This window comes from Peromyscus maniculatus, chromosome 4, assembly GCF_049852395.1.
Source record: "Peromyscus maniculatus bairdii isolate BWxNUB_F1_BW_parent chromosome 4, HU_Pman_BW_mat_3.1, whole genome shotgun sequence".
Lineage (NCBI taxonomy): Eukaryota > Metazoa > Chordata > Mammalia > Rodentia > Cricetidae > Peromyscus > Peromyscus maniculatus.
Genome location: NC_134855.1, coordinates 134,429,225 through 134,438,816, shown reverse-complemented (window position 1 = coordinate 134,438,816; position 9,592 = coordinate 134,429,225). Strand labels below are relative to the sequence as shown.

General features: G+C 48.5%; 1 long non-coding RNA gene across 1 annotated transcript in view; it reads right to left on the bottom strand.

The window, feature by feature from the left end:
- Positions 1–1,486: 1,486 nt before the first annotated feature.
- Positions 1,487–9,592, bottom strand: part of LOC107402607 (uncharacterized) — a 14,577-nt gene continuing 6,471 nt past the window's right edge. Inside the window, exons 2-3 of the long non-coding RNA XR_013050890.1 lie at positions 3,114–3,194; positions 1,487–2,967 (exon numbers count right to left, since the gene is read on the bottom strand). This is a non-coding gene — a long non-coding RNA (uncharacterized LOC107402607). The remainder of the gene's footprint in view (positions 2,968–3,113; positions 3,195–9,592) is intronic.

Below are 9,592 nucleotides of genomic sequence, written 5' to 3'. Positions count from 1 at the left end.
CCTAATGCTGATCCTCCTGTCTCAGCATCCTAAATACTGGGAATACAGGTATGTGCCACCATGCCTGGCCGAAACATTTCTTTCTTAACCCTCTTCCACGTTTTTCTTTTCTGCTTAGTGTACTGAGTCTAACTTTGCTGACTCACACACACTGAGCGAAGGCATGGGCAGAGAGCAATGTGGGTCACAAAGAAGTCACTGCTAGGCAGTCACAGTTGGAGTCAGGAAACATCTGAGAACATTTATTTTTTTATTTTTTTGAAACTGGGTCTCTTGTAGTCCAGGCTGTTCTGGAACTAGATATAGAGCCAAGAATGGCCTTGAACTCTTGTCTACCTATATGCTGGCTTGGAGATTTCCCTTCTTTGTTACAAAGTGGCAAAAGGAAGATAAGGCCCTTGCTTCTGCCTCTGGACACTGTCCTAAAGATGGGATATTTCAGTTTCAGTAGCCATCTGCTGAGCATGTGAGAAGCTAGTCTGATGACCCAGATAATGCCTGAGGGTGGCAGAATAGGGAGAAAGAAGAACCTGGGTAGATGTTGAAGGTACAGACCTGTCACTAAATTAATGTTCCTGGAGCCCACCAAGTACGGATTCTTGTAAATTAGGGATAATAACATCCTTCCGTGGCTGAGCCCTTCTATAGTTGGACTTTAGGCAATTAGTAGCAAACTTGTGACTCGTGCCAGTGAAGGGTAAGGTCTAAGGTGTGGCCACCGAGTACAGAAGCTGATAGGAAGTGGCGGTGAAGGTCACGGATAGTCAGGAGGTGAGGAGTCAGGAGGCCAAAGTAGGGTATGGTCAACTTCATGAAATGACAATTGTCCAAGGGGATGGGAGGGCTTAGGAGGGAGAAGCACAGGGCAGGAGCCGGTCTGCAGTGAATGAAGAGGAGGCAAGGCGAGGTAGGGCAGGAGAAAAGTCACTGAATAGCATGGAGCTGAAGAGAGCTGGTGTTCGGATGCGAAGAGGGAGCAGGGGTCAATCAGGATCATTTTGCTTCTAAAGAAGGGAAAGCAGTTGATGTCAGGTAAAATGGTACACAACTGTAATCCCAACTACGTAGCCCACTGAGATAGGAGAGTATGAGCTCCAGGTCAGCCAGAGCTCTGTAGTGAAAGCCTGCCTCAAAACACCCAAACAACAACAACAACAACGAAAAACCTGCGCACAGCTAGTGCTCCTGTAACCCCAGTGCTCTGCGGATGGGGAGCCAGAGCGCCTCTGGGGCTTGCTGCCTGCCAGCGGAGCCCCAGACTGGAAGAGCGCCAAGCAAAGTGAGAGACCTTGTCTCAAGGGAATAAGGTGGAGACTGCTAGAGGAAGACATCAGATTTCTGCCTCCGGTCTCCAGTGCATACACACGAACACACACACACACACACACACACACACGCACGCACGCACGCACGCACGCACGCACGCACACACACACATTCACACACGCACACGCACACACACACATTCACACACGCACACGCACACATCGATAAAATGAAACAGTCCTGCCACTTAGATCTCTCCTGTTTTGGAAGAGCCTGTTCTGTCAGCCCATTCTCTCTAGCTTCCATCTTCCAGTGCGTTTGCCTTTTTCTCATAGCCTTATAGAAAGTCTTTGTGTAGACAGGATTTGGGCTTTGGGTCTGACATACACGTTGTGAGTATCTTTTCTCCATCCATGGCTTCTTTTCACTTTTAAGCAAATACTTGTCAATTTCACATCGAATCCTACGTGTGTAAAGTGGTTATTTTTCACTGTTTTTTCCTCCTTAAGGTTTCAGGGTGCGGGGAGCCTTGATGACTTGGCACTGCCCAAAGTACGAGATTCTTTTTCAAGATTTATTTTTATTTTATGTGTATGATTTTTTTTTTTTTGCATGCATGTACGTGCACCACATGTGTGTTTGGTGCCAGTGACAGTCAGAAGAGAGCATCAGATCCCTTTGGAGTTACAGATGGTTGTGAACCACCATGAAGGTGCTGGGAACCTGACCCAGGTCCTTTGGAAGAGCAGTACATGCTCTTAACGGCTGCATCCTCTCCGCAGCCCCAGCAGCCCTGGATTTTGAACTTCTTTCCTCTCTTGACCTTCCTCTGCCACCAGAGGTCACACAGTGAGCTCTGGTCCTCTGGGTTGATGAGGTCAGGTGGTAGAGGGTCTAGGGTCCAAGCTGCAGCCTTGGGTCTGGCAGACAAGGTGCTCTGGGATGCCCAGCTGTCACATGTTCATGGACCCGAGGACCTCATCGCCCACACTGGAGCACAGGCAGGACCCATAAGCAGAGCCGGCCTGGACTGCTGCCATCTAGCCTCTCCCACAACCTCCTCAGGGTGGCTTTGTGCTTCCTGTTTGAGTGAGGTGAGAGGCTCTGTCCTTTCCAGAAGCTCAGAAATCCTACAGACAGGGCCGTCAAGACAGCTCAGCAGCTAAAGTTACTTGGTGACAACCCTGACACAGATAGATAATTTTTGAAAGCCTCTCTATTGAGGGGTTTCATGGGACTCCCCTCAATAATAATAACTCCAAATGGAATAACAAGTATGTATGGGGCACTAAAGAATTTACATTCATCATTTCATTTACTCTGCACAGCAACACTAGGAGTCTACACTACTATCCTTTATCCAAAGGTGGAAATAAACAAACCAACCTCTGCAAATGACTTGTGGTAGATTAAATGGCTCCTGAAAATATACTCACATCTGGGCTAGCATTTGCAAAGCCCTGTATTCCATCCCTAGCACAGCCAAGAAAGAGAAGTACACAGGCATGCTCAGATGGCAGTTTTGTCTTCCGTACAATGTATGATCCTAGCTCTGGCCACTTGTGGAGAGGCTGTGAGCATCTTCCTGGATGCCCGGATTTATGAGACTGTCGATGTTTGAATTTCAGGACCCAGGTCTTCTGAAAAGTCCTCTCAGGATCCTTCTCTGCAGCCTTCTGTTAGCCATTTGACAGCTTTTCTCTGTTATAAAAGAGGAAATTGAAAAATATTAATTATTAACACAATCCTGGCATCTAAGAAGTGCCTGTGACCACCAGAGCATGTCAGATAGACAAGGCACAGAAGAAAACAGGCAGATTTAGATGTGGGATCCAGCTGTCTCTCACCATTTTCGCCTCAGAGGACACACCCCGGGCTCACTTCCTTCTTCTTGTTCCTCCATGTCCATGCGTGGGTCTTCACTTCTTCTGAAAGAAGCAACAACTGGGCACTCAGGTACCCTGTGTGGGCTGAGTGCCAGGTGTGCACCCCCAAGAGCAGCTACCGGGCACCAGCCTGGCTGAAATGCCTCCCTGGAGATTCACCTCATCCTCCAGAGCTGCCCTATGGCACTTCCTCACAGTTGCTTAAAACAAAACCACAGCTCATGGGTGATTCACAGCCCTGGGCTCTGGAGTCCCTGGGGGAGAGTTTGGCATGACATAGAAAGTCTCACTGCGGCCCCCATCACCTTAGCTTTCTTTCTGGGAAGTGGGGGCAGGGGCACGGCACAAGGGATCCTGAGTCACCCACCAGTCGCCTGTTTAACTTCCACCTTGTCTACCACGTCTCTCCCACTTCCCAGGAGTGTTAGATTTCTAGGGCTGCTGAAATAAAGGCCACAACTCTGGTGACTTAAAACAGCAGAAATTTTCTTTCTTTCTTTCTTTCTTTCTTTCTTTCTTTCTTTCTTTCTTTCTTTCTTTCTTTCTTTCTTTCTTTCTTTCTTCCTTCCTTCCTTCCTTCCTTCCTTCCTTCCTTCCTTCCTTCCTTCCTTTCTATTTTTTTCAAGACAGGGTTTCTCTGTGCAGCCTTAGCTGAACCAGAACTAGCTCTGTAGATCAGGCTGGCCTCAAACTCACAGAGATCCACCCGCCTCTGCCTCTTTAATCCTGAGTGCTGGGATTAAAGGTGTGCGCTGCCATCGCCCAGCCCCTTCACATTTCTTGAGCCTGGAAGTCCACACTCAAGGTGTGGGAGTAGCGTAGTAGGTTTCTTCTGTCCCAAGCTTCTCTCCTAATTCTGGTGACTGTTGGCAGGCCTTGGTGTTACTGTTTGATTCTGAAATGTCCCCTGTGAGCTCCGCAGGCACCAGGCATGCACATGATATACAGACATACATGCAGACAAAACACCTATAAACATAAAAATAAATTAAAGGCCACGGATGCAAGTGCATGCCTATAACCCCAGCACTGGGGAGGCAGAAACAGGCAGGCCCAGGGCTGGCTGGCTAGAACAGCCGAGCCAGCAAGCTCCTGGTTCAGTGAGAAACCCTGTCTCAAAAAAGAAAAAAAAAAAAGTTGGAGAGAACTGAAGATACCCAAAGTAGCTGATAAAGTTGGCATTTTTGGCCTGTGGATGCATAACTCCAAGCTCTGCCTTCTTCACTGTGTGACTCTCCACTGTCTGTGATTCTTTCCCCTTTCTTTTCTTATAAGGACATTTAAAATTGGATTTAGTTTTTTTTTCCAGGTAAGGCCACATTCACAAATGCTAGAAGCATCTTTAGGCAGAGGACCACCATTTAACTCCCAATACCATCCCTGCCTATGTTCCCGGAGCAAGTCTAGAAATCACCTTAGTTCCTGGAAATTGGCAATAGCAGGGGTTCCCCGTAGGGTCTCTCCTCATCTTATCTTGACATTTGACTGGGGAGGCTCACCTTTGTCAGGAGGGGAGCAGGAAATGAGAGGGGACTCACCGTAACAAGAGTGACAGCTGACAAGAAGAGGCAGATCATGACTAACAAAAGCGTTCAGAAAGTTCTGCAGTGAGGACATCTGGTACAGAGCAAAGCGCTCCATTGGTACCAAGCAAGTGAGAGTGTGCCAACCTGTGCTCATCAAGATGATTCTGGGCCACAGAGAGAACATGGTGAGGGATTTATGTTTGCATACGAAGGGTGGGGGCAGACGCTGGCCTGGAGACCTTATATATCAGTCATCAAAGAGGGAAGCGGTGGTAGCTGATTTGTCCACCACATCAGAAAACAACCATGGGGACAACATCCCAAGAGCCACCTTGCTATGACCTCTGCTCGGCCTTTGTGTCATCCATTCCTGTCTACAAGTCTTGACCAGGTAGCTGCCCTGGTCAGGCTCTGCTGTGATGAAGAGATGTCCCAAGGCTTTGGGTTCTGATCTGAAGGAGTTCACAGCCTTTTGAGCTATCAGGACTCTAGTGAGGTATCCGGAGGTGTGTACAAGACATTTCACAAAACTGCCAACCCCACCCAACGATATGGCCTTAGAGGCAAGTCTCACTTACTGGAAAGTTCTTTGGCAGATCAGCAATTTCCCTGGTGACACTGAATAAAAGACACACTGGGGGTACTCATATGAGTCTTAAGAATGTAGAGATGGTGCCCGCCAGCATCAGCCTTAGTGCCGGGTGTAGAGAGAGTGTATATACCTGTGTGAGAATCCGAAGCAACACAGAGGAAGTGGTAAGACATGGAGAGGATTGCCAGGGCTTGCTGGTCAGCCAAGCCAGAGAAGGGGTTTTGTGTGTGTGTGTGTGTGTGTGTGTGTGTGTGTGTGTGTGTGTGTGTGTGAGAGAGAGAGAGAGAGAGAGAGAGAGAGAGAGAGAGAGAGAGAGAGAGAGAGGTGAGACCCTGTCTCAAGGGAATAAGGCAGAGAGAGCTAAAATAAGATGCTCCATAGCCCCCTCTGGCCTCCATACACGTGACACACACAGAGAGCCACACAGATGCACACATCACACATATACAAGTGTACCACACACACCACATCAAAACAAAGCACACCAAATGGGCTGCTTGCAAAGGGTGGACCCCTGCCTAACCTTGTTTATGAATGTGTGAGGGAGTTTTGTAGGAGTGTTCTTGTGTGTAAGCACACGCGTTTGTTAAATGTCCAGGGAACAGGGACTTGGTCCTGTTCCTTTTGCATCTTTGAATCTGGCAGTTTCAAATAAAAAGTTTGTGGTGTGATGCTAGCTGGGATTCTGGGGTCAAACAGCATGGGCACCTCTTTTATTGTTTTAGTTAGTTAATTAATTAATTAATTAATTAATTAATTTTGATTTGTGGAGACAGGGTTTCTCTCTGTGTAGTCCTGGAACTGATTCTGTTGACCAGGCTGGCCTCAAACTCATAGAGACTGCCTCTGAGTGCTGGGATTAAAGGTGTGCGCCACCATGCCTGGCTTCCTGGGTGCTTCTTTATTTGCATATTTTATGTATATGGTGTTTTGTCTGCATGTACATGTGCACACAAGAACAGAGCATCGGATCCCATGGGACTACAGTTATAGGTGGGTTGTGAGCCACCATGTAGGTGCTGGGAATTGAACTCAGGACTGCTAGAAGAGTAGCCAGTGCTCTTAACCACTGAGCCATGTCTCCAGCCCCTGTGTGTGCTTCTTACTTGTGAGCAAATCACCACTGTGGGCCTCAGTTGTTCATCTATACATGGGTATGGATGCACCTTACAAACATATTGAAGAGTTTAGAAATGTGGAGAATGGCAGAGTCTGGTGATACATGCCTTTAAACTCAGCATTTGAGAGGCAGAGGCAGGTGGGGCAGGCAGATCTCTGAGAGTTCGAGGCCAGCCTGGTTTACACCATAGCCAATTCCAGGGCAGCCGACCTACACAGTGAGATCCTGTGTCAAAACAAAACAAAACAAAACAAAACAAAACAAAACAAAACAAAACAAAACAAAACAAAACAAAACAAAACAAAACAAAACAAAACAAAACAAAACTGTGGCGAGCGAAGGTGTTCCCAACAAATGACAACTTCAGCTACATCATAGCTAGCGCCTGGCTCTGGGCTAAGTCCGTTCAGAACAAGTGTAAAGACCATTTCCAAGGAAAGGCCCTCTTCTCTTTCCCACCCTCCATTTGTTTCTATGGGAAGGGCCATACCAGGCAGTCAGGTTCAATGTTCCCGGCTGTCCAAACGGCACTCTGCAGGACTGAGAAAGGGGTTGCCTCAAGCTGAAGCCAAAGCTGGGTGCAGGGCGCCCTCGCCTGGTGGAGTTGGGTTAAGGCGACTCCAGTTCGACCAAGGCTGACTTCTGAGGTGCAAGGGTGCCATCGGCATGGGGGTGTCTCCTTCGCAGGAAGCCTGGCCAGGGCAGAGGAAGGGGAAGGGGACTCTTTTAAGGCTTCCTAAGAGCCATCTGCTTTCTTGGTTTTTCTTCCCTCTAAGCTCGCTCTAGAGATGGCCCCGCCCATCAGACTGGTCCAAGCCCCTTGTTACAAACCCCCAGTGCACTCCTCCGCAGGGTCGTCACTTCAGAAGTGACCGGGTGGGGCAGCCTACGGATGGGCGGATTGCTCGGGACCCCGGATGAGCCTCTTAGCCTGTGCCAGAACCAGAGTCTATGTAGAAGAGTACAAGGTCACCTTCAGCTACCTACTAAGTTGAAGACTAGCCTGGGCTACAGGAGACCCAGCTTCAAAATCTCTCTCTGTCTCTTTGTATGTCTGTCTCTGTCTCTGTCTCTTCTCTCTCTCTCTCTCTCTCTCTCTCTCTCTCTCTCTCTCTCTCTCTCTCTCTCTCTCTGTCTCTGTCTCTCTGTACATCTCTGTCTCTCTGTGTATGTCTCTCTGTCTGTCTCTGTCTCTTCTCTCTGTCTCTCTCTCTCTGTCTCTGTTTCTGTCTCTGTCTGTCTCTCCCCCTCCCCACTCTCTCTCTCCAGAAAAAGACTCAGATCTCCAGCAATACCTGAGACTGAGCGGAAGTACAGAGGTTGGGGCAGCTGTCAGGAAGAGTCATTTCACAAACACTGTGTGCCACATGCTGAACTGGACATTGGCGACTGAACATCTGGCCAAGCTAGACACATTTCTGACTTTTCTCCTAATGGGACAAACACATCATTGGGTAAGTTATGAGAGTGTACCCCATACACCCCATATACGCACATTCAGACACCATTACATCTACACCCATTTTACAGGCGGACAGACTGAAGCTCAGAGAGGACTCTTGGGTGGTGAGGGATGTTCTCTCCCAATGGTTGGGTCTGGAGGGATACAAGAGGGCAGTGGTGTGTGGCACAGGCCTTGTGAAGGCAGCTCCTGGACTTCTGTCACCTACCTACAGCAATCGGAAAGAGAAGGGCTGAGGCAGAGGGGAATCCTCTTTCAAGGACTGGAAGATGCTCACATTGGCAGCAGACACCTCTAGGCAGACCCAGAGGGCGTTTACACATAGGAGAGGGGCCTGAAGAGAGGATTATGGGAGAAGGGGATGGCGGTGCCTGGACAGGGATGGAACAGTGGTGGGAGGGGGTCATCTCAGAAGGGCAGAGTCCAGCCCCATCTCCTGAAGCAGGCGTCCTTAACACTTAGACGTCATTCCTCTGTTTTGCCCCCAGTGAACCCACAGTGACAGCCTGGGACAGGCCTCAGCCAATAGCAGGGATCCTGCTCTCTCCACCCCTGGCACAGGGACCTCAATGTCTGAAAGGGACGAACAAAGGGCAAGTGGAAGGGGCAGCTTGTCTCTGCCCAGGGGTCAGGAGCCCAGCAGCCTGCCAGAGGCATTATGGGAGCTTGGACTTAGAGAGGAAGGAGACCCGGCAGCCACTTGTCACTGGAGCTTATGTCCTGCCTCCCTGGCATTGTTAACAGTCCCTTGTATCCTGCCTGGTACATGTGTGTGCGTAGGTAAATCTCAGTCTGTCTGTTTCTCATCCCCCCTCCTCATATTGAGAGAGAATCTCATGTAGCCCAGGCTGGCCTCAAAGTTGTTATATACCTAAGGATGACCTTGAACTTTTGATTCTCCTGTCTCCACCTCTCGAGCGTGGGGGTTACAGGTGTGTGCCACCAGACCCCGTGGTTCCCTTTTCTTTTACACAAATAACAGCATTATAGGCCGATTGTTCTATACATCATTTTTTCCTAATTCATTATGTAACACACCTTGAAATTTGTTTGATCTTAATAAACGTCGCCCATTAAAAACTGGCAGTCTCTGTAAGATGGCTCAGTGGGGAACAGTTCCGGCCACCAAGCCTAACGACCTGAGATCAGTCCCCAGGACACACATGGTGGAAGGAGAGACTCACTGCCACAAATTGTCTTTTGACCTCCACATGAATGCTGTGTCACACCACACACACACACACACACACACACACACACACACACACACACACACACGCACACATGGGTATGCATAAAAAAACCATAGTTGCCTCACTATTCCTCCCTGGGGGGTTGTACCATTACTTAACAAATCTTCTACTAAAGGGCATGTGCACCTTTTTCGGACTTTGACTTTTAACATCATCACTCACGTGTGTGTGTGTGTGTGTGTGTGTGTGTGTGTGTGTGTGTGTGTGTGTATCTTTAGGCTAAATTCCTAGAAGTGCAGCAGTTTGGTTAAAGGGTATGTGAGTCTGTTACCTTATCAGCGGTTACCAGAGTGTAGTTTATGAATGTTTCTAAATTCTATGTCTTGTGGGGTTTACCAATAGTGTACAGTCACATTTAAAAACACACACATCTAAGTAAACTTAAAAAGAAACCCAAATATAACCTTTCTTCAAACCACATGCAGGGTAGCATCAGGCCTTCCACCCCCATCTGGCACTAGTGAGAGAGTCCTCTCACTGCGGACGT